This window comes from Oreochromis niloticus, linkage group LG15 (genome assembly GCF_001858045.2).
Source record: "Oreochromis niloticus isolate F11D_XX linkage group LG15, O_niloticus_UMD_NMBU, whole genome shotgun sequence".
Classification (NCBI taxonomy): Eukaryota; Metazoa; Chordata; class Actinopteri; order Cichliformes; family Cichlidae; genus Oreochromis; species Oreochromis niloticus.
Window position 1 is genome coordinate 21,329,187 of NC_031980.2, and position 18,349 is coordinate 21,347,535.

General features: G+C 36.3%; 1 protein-coding gene and 2 long non-coding RNA genes across 3 annotated transcripts in view; all 3 read right to left on the reverse strand.

Moving 5' to 3' along the window:
- LOC106097546 (mucin-3A) overlaps positions 1–18,349 on the reverse strand; it is a 326,173-nt gene that overhangs the window by 263,917 nt on the left and 43,907 nt on the right. The gene's annotated exons all lie outside the window — the stretch shown is intronic.
- LOC112842537 (uncharacterized) lies at positions 7,273–8,483 on the reverse strand. Its single transcript, XR_003214348.1, has 2 exons — positions 8,453–8,483; positions 7,273–7,806 (listed from the first exon to the last, which is right to left on the reverse strand). It is a non-coding gene; the product is annotated as an uncharacterized LOC112842537 (long non-coding RNA).
- On the reverse strand, positions 13,778–15,384 carry LOC109194800 (uncharacterized). The gene is made up of 4 exons (XR_002056539.2): positions 15,309–15,384; positions 15,101–15,129; positions 14,802–14,870; positions 13,778–14,706 (listed from the first exon to the last, which is right to left on the reverse strand). It is a non-coding gene; the product is annotated as an uncharacterized LOC109194800 (long non-coding RNA).

Genomic DNA, 18,349 nt, shown 5'->3' on the forward strand with positions numbered 1-18,349 from the left:
AACACAATCTTTAAAAATATGAAATTCTTACCCTGGATTTATTCTTGGTCTTCTTGGTGAAGCTGATGGAGACGTAGGAAACACCATCATCAGCATCAGCCTGCACAGTGAATACAACACAATGACTGCTCAGTAATATGTGGATTTATAATGAGTCTGCTTCATAAGCATGACTTTTTAATTTTTGGGGAAAAAAATATTTCCCCCCTATTTTGGGGGAGCTTTAGGGTCACTAATAATATATCAATCATAAAATTTGACACCCTGCACCCCCCCCAAACAGATATTAGTTTGTTGCTTCAAGGCAACACTGTGCAACAAGGGTAGTCAAACACCAAGTTATTCTATAATAAGTTTTATTAGTACAACAACGATGAACAAATAAATAAACAACAAATAAACAATGTAAACATTTCACAGAAAGATAAAACACCTAAATACATCCAACATTTGACCCCAACCCCATTCACGCGCGCACACACACACACACACACACACACACACAGATGTTGTGTTTCCATCACTTTTGGGGACATTACATTAACTTACATTCATTTCCTGGAAACTTGTCCTGACCTCACCTGTGGTCGCAAATTTTGAAGCCATCCTGATAACCTTCTTCCACCAACGATGTGGAGATCCAAATCCAATTAAAACCAAGACACTCAAAAAGATGCTCTGTAAAAGAGTAGAATTCTTGGAACAGAGTTTAATACACTGAATCATATGAACAGCAGGAAAAATACATACAGACATTTAGCAAGAAAATTACAAAGCAGAAAGCAAGCAAAGCAAAACCCCGGGGTGTACAGCCTTAAGCACAGACAGTAGAGCAACACAGAGACGGACAGGTAACAGCAGCAGGAGGAAAAGAGCCCTGGGGGCGTCCTCTGGTCCACTAATATAGGGACCAGTATCCCCGCCCCCTGCTGCTGGGTAACTTTCCCACGCACCCAGGAACAGCAGGTGCAGGGTCAAATACCGGCCAGAGTTCACACCTGGCGCTGGCTGAGGGCCCGGTCCAAAGTGACACCAATAGGTTAACCCTTTGCTTTACCCTCTGACAATAGGTCACAACATGGTCAAAGGTCACACATTAGTACAGCAAGTAGCATAGTTTTTGTGATAATCTTATGATATTAATGTGAATAATACTTGGCCTAACTACATCAAATATATGAGTTAAATGCATTACATAAAAATAAACACTCCAGTGTAGGTTTATAGTGTGTGTGTGTGTACATGACAGTGATCTCATTATGTTGTTTTCAGTATCTCTGCTACCATGTAACATTTATTGTGTGCGTATGTGTGTGTGTGTGTGTGTGTGTGTGTTTATATCGTATGATATTTTATTGTGATGTGTTCAGGATCTCTGTTACAATGTTACTGTTTTGGTTGTGCTGCATGAAAGACGTGGAGTGTGTATTGGAGGAGGTTAGTTACCAGAGCTGGAGAGTGAGTTATTCAGGCGAACTCTCAACAGCATTAACTGCCCTGCTACTGTACCAACTTAATAAACCTCGATGAAGCAAAAATGTCTTGTGCTTAAGACTCTATAAGAAAGTTAAAATATATATGTTCAGTGCACATAGATATATAGAGTATATAATTACATAGTTATACATATCATACAAAAATCCACTACACACCCATCACAAGTCCCTGCCTGAACTTAACCATAACCCTGACCTTATCCTAAACCTAACCTTACCCTAACCCCGACTCAAGCCTTCACCCTAAAATTGAGTGATTTACCTTGCAATTTGTCCCCATAAATTAGGCGAGACCTCACAATGTGAGTGTGTAAACAGATTTGTGTCCCCACAACAATAAGTAATACACGTCCACACACACACACTAACACACACACAGACACAGTTACTTTACCAACTGACCCCTGACCCCTGAGCTCCTAAGTGTCCTTCAAACCTGATTCAGGGATCCACTCCTCTACTTCACTGTCACTCCATGATAGCTCACTGTCCTCACTTTCTGAGGACAGAAAGCGCACATTCCTTTGGTTTCCTTCCATAAAAGGATTTTACGTCCATGTCCTGTAATTATCAGTAGATTGTAAAGTAAAAAACATTGACTAGGATCATATAAATGCACACAAACACATCTCTACACACATATGCAAATGCATTATATTGCCTGAAAAAAATTGGGCTAACTGCGCAGTGTTGCCTTGAGGCAACGAATCAAAATGAACAGTTTTACTGTATAAATAAATTTTAAAAAGTAGAACAAACAATCAAATATGCTTCTTAACATATTCATGCACATACAAGTATTTTTTTAGATACATTTATTTCACTATAAACATGTAAAATAGTGATCTTTATGTTACATCCTAATGGAGATGTCTCTCATGTAGTGCAGCTTGCAGAAAGCCCCCCCCCCCAAATGATAGTCACACCACCTTCAACTCATCATTTTATTGGCAAAAGATGTGCCTGGTAGCATTATTTGATTAAAAAACAGTTGGGTTTTTTTTTGAAGGGCCAGTGTGAGGCCAGAAAATGTGGTTTGTTGCCTCAGGGCAACGCTATGCAGTAGAGGGTTAAGTAAATTAAGCTTCAGGTTCTCATCCCATCCTGGTTTCTAATCGTCTCTGTTGAAACTAAACATAACACTGAGTGTAACTTTGTACTGGGAGTAGTGTGTGATCTCACCGTGTCCTGACTGGTTCCTGGACCAGACTGAGTATCTGAAGGGTTTAAGCTCAGTTGCTGCGAAAATACAGTTTTATATTTAAAATCTTTACAATGTAAACAACACATTTGACCCAAAGGATATTTAATTAACAGATTCAACTTATTTTCCGGTCATTGTTTCTTCCTTTGAACCTTTGAAACTTTGTGTCACTGAACTCATCACCACAGGTCATTTTTAGACTCAGTCTGGTATGAAACGATAGCGTTAAACAATGATGACATAAATGACATGGCTGAGTAAGAACTTGATTAATCGAAGATTTTAACTCACAGTGTTGTTGCCACATTTTGTTTCATTTTCTGAAAAGAGAAAAAAAGATAAGCTTACTTATGAGTCTAATCATAAACTTTAATCTATGAATGTTTTCACCTTTAGATTTCTTCCATCTGATGATCAGCACAACAATTATTAAGAGCGCCGCTGAACCCACAGGAACGATGATAAACCCTGAATGAACTGGAGAGATCACCAGACTTCAAAAAAAGAGAGATTCAGTCTCTACCTCCAGATGGAATATTTGATGCTGTTGTCAGTGTCCCTGCTGATGTCTTTATTTCATCTTTTCTTGTCCACATGTTTGTTATTTTTGATGTTGGTTTAATTGTTGATTTTGCTGATTTGGTTGTTGTCACATCTTCACCTAAAGAAATGCAATAACAACATTAAAGACACTGAGAGTAAGAAAAGACTTGAAAGTAAGTTAACAACAACAGAGAGGAAACAGTGGTGATTTTGTGATTTTTCATTAATTCTTTTATCTTATTTTGTAAGTCTTCTAATTTCTTATTTCTCATCTTTTTCTTATAAGAGGATATTGCTATAATTTTCCCTCTCAGGACAGCTTTTAAGGCATCCCACAGAATGGGAGGGGATACTTCAGCGTTGTTGTTAATTTTCAAGTAAAAGTGAATCTCTCTTAATCTGTTCTTTACAATGAGGACCAGTGAGTATGCTTGAATTTAGTTTCCAATTGTTCTATTTTGGTTGCAGGTTAAATCAACAGACAGGTACACAGATGCGTGGTCACTTAAATCTATTGCCCCAATTTCACAAGTGTTAAATATCCTCCACAAATTAGATGACCTACTGTCTCTGATAACATCATATCTATGATTTTCTTGAAGAAATAAATTTCACTTCCGTTCTTTATGTCTTTAAGACATTCCTGCAGTTTAACTAACTGGTGTGTGTTATCCGGTGTTGAAAAGAGGAAACTCTCATTGAGTGAATTCTGGGGAATGGAGTCTAATAGACTAAGTTTCATCATCCGAGTGACATACGATGTGCTGCCTTCCCCAATAAATCTGCAGCTGTGATTTGGAAAGGACCCATCCTGCCCCCTGTGTACAGTCCCAGCCACACTCAAGCACATCTTGGTTGGTTGTAGGACTAGCCTTACTCAGGGCAGATACACATGGAGACACAACCAGGTCCTCAGTTGTCTAGCTGAGAAAGTTGAGCACTAAAGAAAATCCATCAACGCTCAACCTTTCACGAACCAAGAGGAGCGTCAGTTTTCATCCGCATTTGTCCGGGAGGGGGACAAGCCGAGGACAAGCCCCTCAACCCCGGACCTGGGCCCGCTGAAGGTCGCCAGATGCAAGTGGACTTGGATCAGAGAGATTCACATATTAAGAAAGATCAATTGTACAAAAAGACTCTAAATCAGCAGTCCCCAACCTTTTTGCGCCACGGACCGGTTTATGCCCGACAATATTTTCACGGACCGGCAATAAGGTGTCGCAGATAAATATAACAATATAAAACTAGTGCCGGTACCGAAAAAAAGAAGATTTATTCATATCACACGTGAAAAGACCCAGGAAAACCGAGTTAACGATAAAAACGATAACAAAATAACGCTGAAAACCGATAAAAACCCTGAAAACCATACATTTCACACCTGAACCTCAACTCTCGCGGCCCGGTAGCAGACGACTCACGGACCGGTACCGGTCCGAGGCCCGGGGGTTGGGGACCGCTGCTCTAAATGAATATCAATGGTACTGAAAGTAGCTGTAGATAATGTCACATCTGTGAGATGATTATGAGTAATTTTTTCTCTAATGGTTAAAATTTTATTTGTGAAGCAGCTCGTGAATCAGTCAATCATTACTAGTTAACGTTAAAGGAATAGTTAGCTCAACAGTGCTTTGACTGTCAGCCTGGCTACAGTGCTGAAGAGAAACCGAGAGTTGTTCTTATTTTCTTCAATCAAGGATGAATAGTAAGATGTTTTACTTTACAGACGGCTTTCTTATGAAACAGTTTCTTATAAAGGCTTTCTTATAAAGCACCTTATAAAGCAGCAGACTATCATCATCCCAACATTCATGCAGCATCCAGAAAAACAACTTGTAACCTTGCATGAGTAACATCCCATTTCTTTGGTTTGTTAATGGTGGAATAGAGGTCACTGGGATCAGTGGAAACTTTTCAGGTAGAGGAGGAAGCTTTCACAGTGATGTAAGTCACAGTGTTGCCACCATCATCATCACCACCAAATGAGTATAAGGAAATATTATTTGTCATTAAAACCTTCCTTTTGTGTTCGGGTCAAATTTGACCGATTTACAACTTAAAACACTCATAAATATTGTGTTTTACATCTGATTGCCTCAAGGCCTTATGACATCCTCCACACTACGCACTTGAACACATAAAAGTGATGATCACCTCGTTCACTGAATTTTGAGTGTTTTAATCAACCTTGTTGCATCTGTGGTGAGTGACCACCATAGGAAATGAATGGGAATCCACTCATTCACATTCAGCTTTATTGATGGATTTGCAATAATTAAAAATAGGTGAAAAACATTTGTTTGCAAAACTCTAAAGTAGCTGATCACAATAAAAGAAACACAATAAAACGTCATGTTTTAGATATGTGCAAAACACAAAAATGAACACGTCTGTCGATATAATGATAAATAATCAGGTCACAGTTTACTCATCAGCCTGATAGCAGTTGGAAAATGGCTCTGTATCCTCCTCATGTGACAGAGGCCTTAACATCCAGCAGGCTGACAACAATACTCCATCAGTATTTTGCTATTGAGAGGTAACAAATTGTTCTTTCACCACGCATCATAAGCATGCTGCTGCACTCTCTCCTTTCTCATCTGTCCAACATTTCTGTAGCTCCTACACCAGTAGGTGGCAGTGTTGCACTGAAAAACAAAGGTTTATGAATTTATTTGTTAGGACATGACAGAGAGAGGCCATGACAGTAGCTCAGTGTGTTACCTGTAATTGTACATTAAAAAAAATTCATTTGAATAACACTTCCATCTCCTCACCTTTAGTTTTTGTCTATGCATAAAGAAAGGTGACACCTGATTTTGGTACTCAAAAAAACGAAAAACAAAACTGGCATTGAAACATTTAAAATGAAAATGAAAAGGAACCAGTGACTGAATAAAAGTCTTTTTTTCTTGGTTTTTGTTAAAATCAGTTTACATTTGCAGTTTTTCTTATAAGTTATTTTTGTCATTTTTTTCTCTCTGCTTTTCAACTTCAATCAGCTTTTATTTGCTCTGTCTTGTTATCGCTCTCGCTGGAATGGTTTAAAGAAGTTCACTCTTAACCAGCTTATTGGTTGTTCAAGCATTCTGCAGGATGCAGATTACATGAAAATTACAACCAGGATTCAACCATGAAGCTCCGCCTCCCAGCACACGCCAGAACAATGGGTTGAAACTGAAAAGCAGAACTCACAAAACATCTGTCAAGGAGTGCAGTGTGGCAGGCAGGAGTAGGACCCAAAATGCAGGCGCTCAGACTCAAGGTGTAAACTCAAAGTCACAGCTTTGTTGGCTGGCAGGGAAAAAAGGCATACAAACTAAACTAAACTGGGAAATAACAAACTAAGACTCACGGGGAGACACAGGGAGATCCACACAGCAAGAGGGACGACGCGACACTGACTCAGAGAAACACAGGGTTTAAATACACTGGGAAGTAACGAGGGGAATGAGACACAGAAGGAGAGCACAGCTGGGAGAAATCAGGACTGACGAGACAAGGAAGCAAAGCAGGACACATTCACATAAGACCCGGACCTTCAAAGTAAAACAGGAAGTATGACACAGAGACACGAACTTGGCACAGTGGAGACAGCAACTAAGAAACACAGAGACATAAACCATAAGACAGAGGACTCTAAGAACCGAAAGACACAGAGGGAAACTCAACATGCAGACAGACTACACAGAACAGAGGGGACACAGAGAAACACGAAGGGCAAGGGATCGAAACTAGAAACGATACAACTCACAAGCACAATACTACAAAAATCATAAAGAATTAAACATGCTGGGTCAGGGGACCCAGGACCCTGACAACATCTGCTTCTATCTTTTTAAATTCAGCAAAAAGAGAGCAAAGAGTTCAGTACAAACAGATCTGCTCAAACTAGTTTAAGGTTTAATACTGAAGATGAAAGAACAGGAAGTCAAACTGGAGAGAATAATCGAGACTAGCTTGTAGCATATTGTGGTTCAGGTGTGTGAGGAGTCAGAGAGAAACAGAGCAAGAAAACAAACACAAAAATCAATCTTTAAAAAAAATTCATTCTTATACAGCCAAAATAAAGACAAATAGTTACAGATGACAGTAAAGTCATAAAATTGAAAACAACATTGGTTACTGTGCCATAAATAAAGATAAAGAGTAACAATCAAATACATCAAAATAAATTTAAAGAGCAACAAAGAATCTGTTAAACTGATTATGTTGGCCTCCCCCTTCATGTCTGAAGCAGTTTATTTCATCAAAACTCGACTTCTCAGTCAACCTTCTGAATGCAACATTCCCAGTCTGAGAGTCTTTTCTTTATGTAAGTGGACAAACAGTTTCAGACACACAGAGTTTAAGTTATTTTTAACTAGCTAACTAACTGCACATGAAAAAGATTTGGCTTCAAAATATTAAATAAAATCAAAATGGAAATGTTTAAAAAAAATCAGTGGATTCATTTCTGTGATCAGTTGATGTTGAAGTTGTTGGTCAGTGGAGTCTGACAGAAGCAGAAGAGTCTCCAGTGTTTTCATAGTTCACTGTACCTTCATCTTCATCATTATCCACCTGTGGAAAACAACATAACACACCTTAGATTATCTCTCATATTCATACATTATGATACTTTTTTCTGATATTTTCCTTTTTGTGTTAATATTTCTGTTACATTTTTGAGATTTCTAAAGATGCATAGGTCTTAATGCATAGGTTCAAAAATGGTACGTTTGGTATGGTTGGAATGGTTATGTTTGGAAAATCAAACATCATCAACATTTTTTTTTTTTTATTATTGTGACCTGTTCTATACCTCATTATGTCAGTAGATGGAGCACTTCAAGACCTTCAGCTTCAAGACCTGAATATAGGTTAAATTATCTGAATTCATTTACATTTTTTTGGTTTGGTAAGAATGCTTTAAATAACTTCATTTACTCTTGTTAGTGAAATGTATTTTTACTTGGAGAATAATTGGGATTAATTTGATTTGTACTGTGTACATGAGTGAATGAGTGAATGTAGCTTAGAAATAAAAGAGCTCCGGCCTGAGCAAGACACTTGCTTCGGTGTCCTCTCTATTAATCCACAGTTTTTATATGAATGGGTTTGCACTGCTCCTTAGTCTGTGTAACACTTGCTGTTGACCCAGATATCCCCTAGGTCTGGCACCGGTATCAGTAACAAAAATTAGAGTAAATTGAGAGTTCAGACTCACAGTGTTTTCTTCAGTCTGTGTTTTGTTTCCTGAAATGACAAAAAAAAATGTTTAAAGCAAACAGTAAAACTCAAAGCTTGTTATTTATAAAGTTTCATCTGTGAATGTTCTCACCTTTAGTTTTTGTCCACATGTTGACTGTAACAGCAGATAGTAAGAGTGCTGTTAAACCCACAGATACAATGATGCATCTCAGTAAATACAGACAATCTAAAAATAATAAAAATATTTTGGCTTCAACTTTTTTTTTCAATGCAAAACTCAAAAGATTTCAAATGTGATAAAAACAGTCAATTTTCTAACATGTAGTGGTGATGTTTGAGTGTTTTTTTAGACTGTGGAGTATCTGCAGTATTTATTCTTATAAGTTAAATGTAATACTGAATTTTCCCACAAAGATTCAACTGTCAGTCTGACATTCACAGAGAAATTCAGTCACTACCTCCTGCTGGATTATTTGATGTCTCTTCTAACGGTGTTGATGTTGTGGATTTTCTTGTTGATGATGTTTTTGTGGTGAACTTCACTGTTGTTGATTTTGTTGTTGCCACATCTTCACCTAAAGAAATACAATAACAACATTAAAGACACCAACAGTAAGAAAAAAATATTAAAGTAAGTGAACAACAACAGAGAGGAAACAGTGGTGAGATGTTTAACAGTCTAACAAGTCTCATTTTTGATGATGTCTCATGTCTGAGGATATGTTCTCTTTATCTTCATACAGACACTCAACTGTGAGTCTACAGTGTTCATATGTCAACACAGAGCTGTTCAAGATGCTTTATCATTGTTCTCATGTACATACACTGGTGAAGATGGAGATATTGTAAGAGAAAAGCAACAATAGAAAAATGAACTTCATCACTGTGATCATAATTATTGTGGTGTTTCAGTTTGTTCTTCTAACAGGACAGTTTGAGCTGAAAACATTAAGATGTAAATACTCACTGTTAATAACAGACAGATGAATCATAAAGTCTGGACCTTCTTGTGATCCTGTTGCTGTTTTGTACTGTCTGCAGGTGTAATGACCAACATCCTGATCTGTGACCTTCTTTATAACCAGAGAACAGTCTGCAGAAAGACTCAGTCTGTCTGATTTAGGTTTGGCTTCTTTATTCTGCCCAAGGTCAAAGAGTGCTACTGTGCTGCTTGAATCACTGAAGATCCAGCGAGTACTGTTACAGTTATGCTGACCTTGTATCGCATTTTTAAAAGGCAGAGTAACATCATGTCCACGTTCAGCTGTGACAGTTTGATGTTGCTCAGTTGTTCCTGTTGAGAAAAAGAGAGAGAGAAATGTGAAACATCAAATATGTTATGAATATGAGTGTTATGTTTATAATGTGAAGTTTATTTTAAACACAACACAAGATTAAGTTTCAACTTGAGTTTCCAAGAGTCATCTAAGGTCAAAAAGTGCATCCTGTCTCAGTTAAAGGAAGAATAAAGAAGTAACACTTGTGATAATAATGCAGTTTATTAATTGAATGTGTTTCTATGTACACTTACCTTTAAACTGAAGCATCAGTATCAGTAATGAAGACATTTGAATCCATGTGAATGCAGCCATCGTGCTTCTCTGTCTCTCTCAGTCTCTGTTCTTGCTCTCACGTTCACAAATGAGACAGTCTCAGAGATGAATACAGCATCAACTTCCTGCTCACTTCCTCATAGTGACATCACTCCTTTTCACTTCACTTGCTTATTTCAATTCATAGTGTTTAAGCATCTGTATCTGTATCTCCCTCTCTCTTAATGTTGATATCAAATGATTAAAAGTGTTTTAAATATTCAATAACTTTTATATTTAATCTGTAATTATATATATATATATATATATATTTTATATCTTATAGTTACCAAGTTCAATGTGTAGCATTCTAGCAGCAGCTAGATAAGAATACAGATGAGATGTGTTAGTGGTCAGAGACCTGCTGCTTCCTCATTGCACCTCTGAAGTCATTTATTTCTGAGAAGTGAAGGGGAAGTGTTTGGTGACAATATCTGGGTACAGCAGCAGCAGAGCTCTGGAGCTTTCATGATGACCAGCTTAAACTCTGACAGATAAATGGTTAACACATCAAAGAGGAATAGACTAAAGTTTCTTTAGGTTTCCCATCATTTTCAACACATAGCAGATCATTTTATCTTGTTTTTTTTTATGTAATTTGATTTATAGGCACTAATTCTGCTGCAAAACAAGCAATAATATTATTACATATATTTTCTATTTATCTTTAGTTCATTCTTATTATCATACAGCCAATATAAAGAGACATAATTAAAGATAAAATTAAAATTAAACCATCACTTTGGGAAGATCACTACTGTCATGGTTCATGTGTTTGTATTAATCCTAAGGTAGTGAAGTGTTAATTTATTTATATCAGCAAGTAAAATACTTGCAGTGGTGTGTCATGTGTGGGTCTGTACATTTACTATGTCACCTGACAACAATGCTGTCATTTCCTGTTTTTTTAAAAAGAGTGATTTAAAAACCTTTTAAATAAATTCAATGAGTACACATGTACTAGACCTCATATCACTGGACAGAAATCTGTAGATGACATTTACTAAACTAAACTAGAAGCAGTTTCTCTCTGCTAAGTTTCTGCCCGACTGTGGTTGTTTCAGGTTTACTCAAAACATTTTGTTTATGATTTAAAATTTCCCCTACACCCCCCTCTTTAGTACTTTTAGCAGTTACTAAATAGTTGCTTTTACCTGAAGAAAAAAGTAATTATAGTCATATTTCTGGACCGAAATGCACACAAAAGACTGAGTGATTAAAAAGCCTTTATTTCTACTGATGAAATGTCCAAAATACAAAGTCCACTGATAGAATAAACAGATTTCAAAACCAACTGTGAAATCACAGGCAGGATAAGAAACATTAAGGCAAAGAGTGAAAGAAAGACAACACTACTTATAAACGAGAGTATCATAATTACAGGAAGTGAATACAGGTGGTTGATGAAATGTAAGTGAAACTAATCAAAGACAATTTAATTAGTAAAACTAAACACAAAGACAATAAAACAGGAAGTGAGAACCATAACTAAATGTGGGAACAGACACATGAATGAACTTAACATAAGAAAATTGTCACAAGAAGATGTGACAGGAAACTCTAAGGGAACAAATTCAAGAGTCAAACTGAGACTAAACTATAACAAGAACTAAAGTCCAAAATACTCAACATTATGTTTATATAATGAATAAAGGCAGCAAACAAGACACATAATAAACTACTGTAAACTGTGTCATTCAGTAACACAGATCATATTTACAGTGCACATACAGGTATATTTATAATAGAAAGTTTAGTATGGACTAAAAAAGCTCAGAGTCTGTTGGCATCAGAGCCCTTAAAACAGTCACAGCTACTTGAGGAGTTTGGTTAATAACAACTACAACTACAACTAAAACAAACTAATCAAACTGTAGAAAGTAAATCAACCAACTGCAGAGACTGTTTGAGTTTACTGAACTGAGACGCTACATGTTGTAACAGCTGAGATGAAGTAGTTTAATCAAAGCGCTCTGTGAAGGCATCAAATTAAAGATGAATATTTAGCTCTAATAATGTGCTTAAACTAAACAACAGGAATTTTCTTTTTAAAAACATGACAGGTGATGTGTATAACTTTATACCAGATATATTTTTCAAAGGGAAGAAAAAGGAAGTTACTCTATCAAACAAACATTCATCAGCATCAAGGAAAAACAGCACGCGACCTTTCATTAGCAACATACTGTTTCTTTGGTTTGTCCGTGGTGGAAGAGAGGTCACTGGGATGAGTGGGAACTCCAGTGGGAAAGGAGGAAGCTTTCACAGTGATGTAAGTCACACTGTCGCTACCATCATCATCATCATGATCATCATCACCACCACATGACTATAAGTAAACATTATGTGTTATTAAATACATAAACCTGGCAGGAGCTTTAAAATCACAAGCTTCCTGCTAACATCATCTCTGTAAATATCAAAATCATTCCTGGGTTTTATTCTTGGTTTTCTTTGTGAAGCTAATGGAGACGTACGAAACACCATCATCATCTTCATTCTTCACAGTGAAGACAACATAATGACTGCTCAGTAATATGTGGATTTATAACAGGTGAGTTTCACATTTATTTAAGCAAATTCATTTTCAGCTTATACTCATCACATCATGGTTCCTGCCTCTTCTCTGTTGACCTAAACATAACACTTTGCACTGGTAGTAGTGTGTGATCTTACCGTCTCCTGACTGGTTCCTGGACCAGGCTCAGTGTCTGCAGGGTTTAAACTCAGTCACTGCAAAACTTTTGTGACCAAAGTAGTCATCAGAGTCATCTCGCAAGAAAAAGCATCAGCTGCAAATGAAAAATAAAGATGTAACACTTGTGATAATAATGCAGTTTATTAATTGAATGTGTTTTCTATGTACACTTACCTTTAAACTGAAGCATCGGTATCAGTAATGAAGACATTTGTATCCATGTGAATGCAGCCATCGTGCTTTCAGTGTAATCTCACTTTGACCAATGAGACAGTCTCAGAGATGAATACAGCATCAACTTCCTGCTCACTTCCTCATAGTGACATCACTGCTTATGCTGAATGAATTCAGTTCATTACTTTTAAGCTTCCTTACTTCCTTCACTCTCTTGACATGGATATTAAATGAGTGAAAAAAACACATCAAAATGCTTTAGGTTGATATTTAGTGCATTTTGCAGACTCCCTTATAACGCCTTTAAAGGACTGTACAACAGTGGAAAATAATCAATAATAGAATAGAGGAAGTTAAATGTGTGAAGATAATTAGTTGACATGTGTCTATTATTGCAGCTCTTGTTGACAGTTTATTTTTGAAAACAGTTTTCATGGTGATGCTTGTCCACACGTGAAAGAGATCAAAACTCTTTACACCATTGCAGATCACTTTGTTTTATTTGTTCATTTTAATAGGTTTACCCTGCCTCTCGCCCTATTTTGTTTTTTTTCTCTTTATTTTTAGTTCATTCTTATTATAATACAGGCAACACAAAGAGAAGTAGTTGCAGAAACTACTGAAGTTGTAATATGGAGGATAACATCTGTCTGTATTTATCTTTTGAACTGAGTTCAAAGCTCAAGAAGTACAAAGGAGGAGAGATAAAAATTAAATATAGAGATGAAAAAATTAAAACAACCAGTGATTTTGATCTGTGTTGCATTTAATTGTAAAATTAAAAATCAGAAACTGGAGCTTTAAGAAAAAGAAAAGAAAAAGGTGTGAATCTTAATCTGTGCTCAATTATTCTTAATGCAGCTGTAGTTTCATAATAATTTCAGTTTGAAGCATTCAGTTTTTGGAACCAAGCTCGATTTTTTTTTCCTGATTTTTGTGAACGGATAAACGGATGTGATCACTATACTGATTATGCAGACTTACAGAAATAGTCAAATATTTCTGTTTTATCTCAGACACACAGTTACACGCTGCTCTGACTCAGTTTACTCTGAAAGTATTTCTTTGCCTTCTCAGATGAAGCCCCAGCTCTGCTAACAAGCACTCAAACTGACTCACTGACATCCTGGAATGTGTGAATATGATGCAGCTTCGAGTTGTGGATAAAAACCACGAAAATCTCCCTGCTGCTGCCTGCGTGTGAGAACTGGATGAACCCAGACTCTCCATTTCTTCCTTTTGTTGTTTAAAAACATGCAGACTAGCTCATCATCACTTCATTTTTTTCACGTTGCTTTTTTTAAGATGACTTTTTCGCAACGACCTATCGTGTTTGGTGTGTAATGTAATACTGTCATAGATAATGATGAGAATATGTTTAAGGCATTTAAATTTAAAAAATTAAGGAATGGGAAGATTTAGATCTACTAATGTGCTTAAGAAAACAACAAGTTATTTACTTAAAAACATCTCACATGACTTAATTCAGCAGTTAAATAAACTACCTTGTCTGTACTGACTTGAGTTAAACTTACAAAAAAGTGTTTGCTGCATGGTGGTTATCTATATACTAAACACAATATTACATATTACTTTAAAAAAAATGAAAAGAAAGTTACTCTACAATCGAAACATTAATGCAGCATCAAGAAAAACAACATGCAACCTTTCATGATCAACATACTATGTCTTTGGTTTGTTGATGGTGGAATAGAGGTCGCTGGAATCAGTGGAAACTCCAGCAGGTGGAGAGAAAGTCTTCACAGTGCTGTAGGTCACAGTCTCACCATCATCATCGACACGGGGCTGTAAGAAAACATCGCAAAATTTTCTTAAAGACGAGACCTTTGAAAAGTCTGAACTTACTACTGACATTATTTCTATGAATATCTAAATCTTACCCGGTCTTTACTCTTGGTTTTCTTTGTGAAGCTGATGGAGGCGTAGGAAACTTCATCATCGGCTTCAGCCTGCACAGTGAAGACAACATTATGACTGCTCAGTAATATAAATTTAACCTGAAGAAAACTTAAATGACTACAGGAGGAACTGATGTAAGTTATTTGCCAGCTGAAGTTATATCACTGGTTTTTCCCTTTATCCTTTTCACTTTATGAACTGAATTAAAAACTAAAGGTATAAAATGATTCTGGTAAGGAGCAAAAAAAGGGCATTTGAGTATTTGAAGATTTGAACTCACAGTGTTGTCGCTCTGTTGTGTTTTGTTTTCTGAAGAAGGAAAAACAATTCTTTAACTTCCCCATTAAAAATCAATGTTTTTTTCTGTTTTTAATAATCATAAGCTACAGAAATGAAAAACAAAACTGTATTTAACCAGATATTTATTTTAAATATTAAAACTTTCTTATTTCCATTTATGATCAACTTTAATCTGTGAGTCTTCTCACCTTTAGTTTTCTTCCATATGATGATCACCACAACAACTAACAGTGCTGCTAAACCCACAGGAACAATGATAAACCATGACTGAACTGAAAACATTAGTAATATATGTTAAACATAATCCTGAATTTTCCCACAAAGATTCAACTGTCAGTCTGACATTCAGAGAGAAATTCAGTCACTACCTGCTGATGGATTATTTGATGTCTCTTCTGACGTTGTTGTTGTTGTGGATTTTTTTGTCGATGATGTTTTTGTGGTGAACTTCACTGTTGTTGATTTTGTTGTTACCGGCTCTTCACACAAAGAAATACAATAACAACATTAAAGACACCAACAGTAAGAAAAGACTTGAAAGTAAGTGAACAACAACAGAGAGGAAACAGTGGTGAGATGTTTAACAGTCTAACAAGTCTCATTTTTGATGATGTCTCATGTCTGAGGATATGTTCTCTTTATCTTCATACAGCCACTCAACTGTGAGTCTACAGTGTTCATATGTCAACACAGAGCTGTTCAAGATGCTTTATCATTGTTCTCATGTACATACACTGGTGAAGATGGAGATATTGTAAGAGAAAAGCAACAATAGAAAAATGAACTTCATCACTGTGATCATAATTATTGTGATGTTTCAGTTTGTTGTTCTAACAGGACAGTTTGAGCTGAAAACATTAAGATGTAAATACTCACTGTTACTAACAGACAGATCAATCGTAAAGTCTGAATATTATTGTGATCCTGTTGCTGTTTTGAACTGTCTGCAGGTGTAACGACCAACATCCTGATCTGTGACATTCTTTATAACCAGAGAACAGTCTGCAGAAAGACTCAGTCTGTCTGATTTAGGTTTGGCTTCTTTAATCTGGTTAAGTTCAAAGAGTGATACTGAGCTGCTTGAATCACTGAAGATCCAGGTAGTACTGCTACAGTTATGCTGACCTTGTATCACATTTTTACAAGGCAGAGTAACATCATGTCCACGTCCAGCTGTGACAGTTTGAACAGTTTGATGTTGCTCAGTTGTTCCTGTTGAGAAAAAGAGAGAGAGAAATGTGAAACATCAAACATGTTATGAATATGAGTGTTATGTTTATAATGTAACATTTATTTTAAATACCACATAGGTTTATGATTCAACTTTAGTTTCCAAGAGTCAGCTCAAGTCAAAAAGTGAATCATGGCTGTCTCAGTTAAAGGAAGAAGAAATAACACTTGTGATAATAATGCAGTTTATTAATTGAATGTGTTTCTATGTACACTTACCTTTAAACTGAAGCATCAGTATCAGTAATGAAGACATTTGAATCCATGTGAATGCAGCCATCGTGCTTCTCTGTCTCTCTCAGTCTCTGTTCTTGCTCTCACGTTCACAAATGAGACAGTCTCAGAGATGAACACAGCATCAACTTCCTGCTCACTTCCTCATAGTGACATCACTCCTTTTCTCTCCTCTTACTGAATCTGTATGATACAGATCTGAAGACATCTGCATCTGCCCCTCTGTCTTAATGTACTTGTGCTAAATCCTTTTCAACATTTAACAACTTTTATATTTAATCTATTTTGCAAACTCCCCTGTTTTCCCTTTAAAGGGACTGTTCAACAGTGGAAAACGTGTTGATCAATAATAGAAAAGAGGAAGTTAAATGTGTGAAGTCTGTTAGATGAGGTAAGTGTTTACATTAATGCAGCTCTTCTGTACGTTGGGTTTGTTATTAGAAAATAGGTTTATGGTGATGTTTGTCTGCAAACATGAAATCGTTGATTACTCAAATTATTTACACACTAGAATCTGAGTCTTAATGATTGCAATGAAACACTGACACTGCCACAGTGAGCGCTGTTAGCAGCTTGATAAGAACACAGATCAGATGTGTTAGTGATCTGAGACCTGTTTGTTCCTCTTTGAACCTCTGAAGTCATTCATTCTGAGAAGTGAAGGGGAAGTGTTTTGGTGAGAATGTGGGTCCAACAGCAGCAGAGCTCTGGAGGTTTCATGATGACCAGATGAACCTCTGACAGATAAATGGTTAACACACTGATGAGTGTGAGAATATACTATGTTGAGGTTTTCACACAATTCTAAACATATATTAGATCATTTTATCTTGTTTTTTTAATGCTGTCTGAGTATAATTTGCAATCATATAACAGCTGAAATGTAAGGAGAGCCATTCATGCATTATTTAAGAAAAGGGTCAGTACAAACAAAACTGTTCAAACATTAATTAAATATTTAAAATTGAAGATGAAAGAACAGGAAGGATAACTGGAGAGAACATTAAATGCTAGTTGATACTGGGCTCTGAGGTCTCAGACAGACTGCAAAAAATGAAATAAAAAAAAACATACTATGTAATAAAACATCAGTTACTGTCACTGATGTCCTCTCCCAGCTCAATAACCGAGATACAGCAGATATTATCCATCATAAAAGATAAAATAGGGAATGTGCAGCACATGTCACCAGTGCTAACATTTAGGAAAAAGATAAGATAAGATAAGATAAGATAAGATAAGATAAGATAACCTTTATTAGTCCCACGTGTGGGAAATTTGTTTTGTTACAGCAGTGGACAGTGCAAAGTTACATAGAAAAATTAGAAGAAAAAAAACCACTGGAATAAGATATCAATAAGATACTGTGCAGAACTGTACATAATAGAATAGAATAAAATAAAATACTACATACAATAGAATAAAATAGAATAGAAATGCTATATACAATTGAGTATAATACAATGATGCCAGAAAAGAGTAACGCACAAAAACAACCAACAAAACCCATTAAAATTTATTGGTGGTCCCATTGAACATTTTCTTTCCTGTCTCTTTTTTGGTATGTATTGTTTCTGAAGGGGAAGTGGTTTGGTGAGGATATGCAGAGCTCTGGAGGTTTAACCCTCTAATGCTGACCACATACATATCATGCACTTCTTCTTTCTGTGTACTTCTCATGAAGACAGCTGGTGACAAATGTCTGTTTGCTGTTTTTTTTTCTTGAATTCACTGTCCTTAAGAATTTAAGAAACTGGGGGGAAAG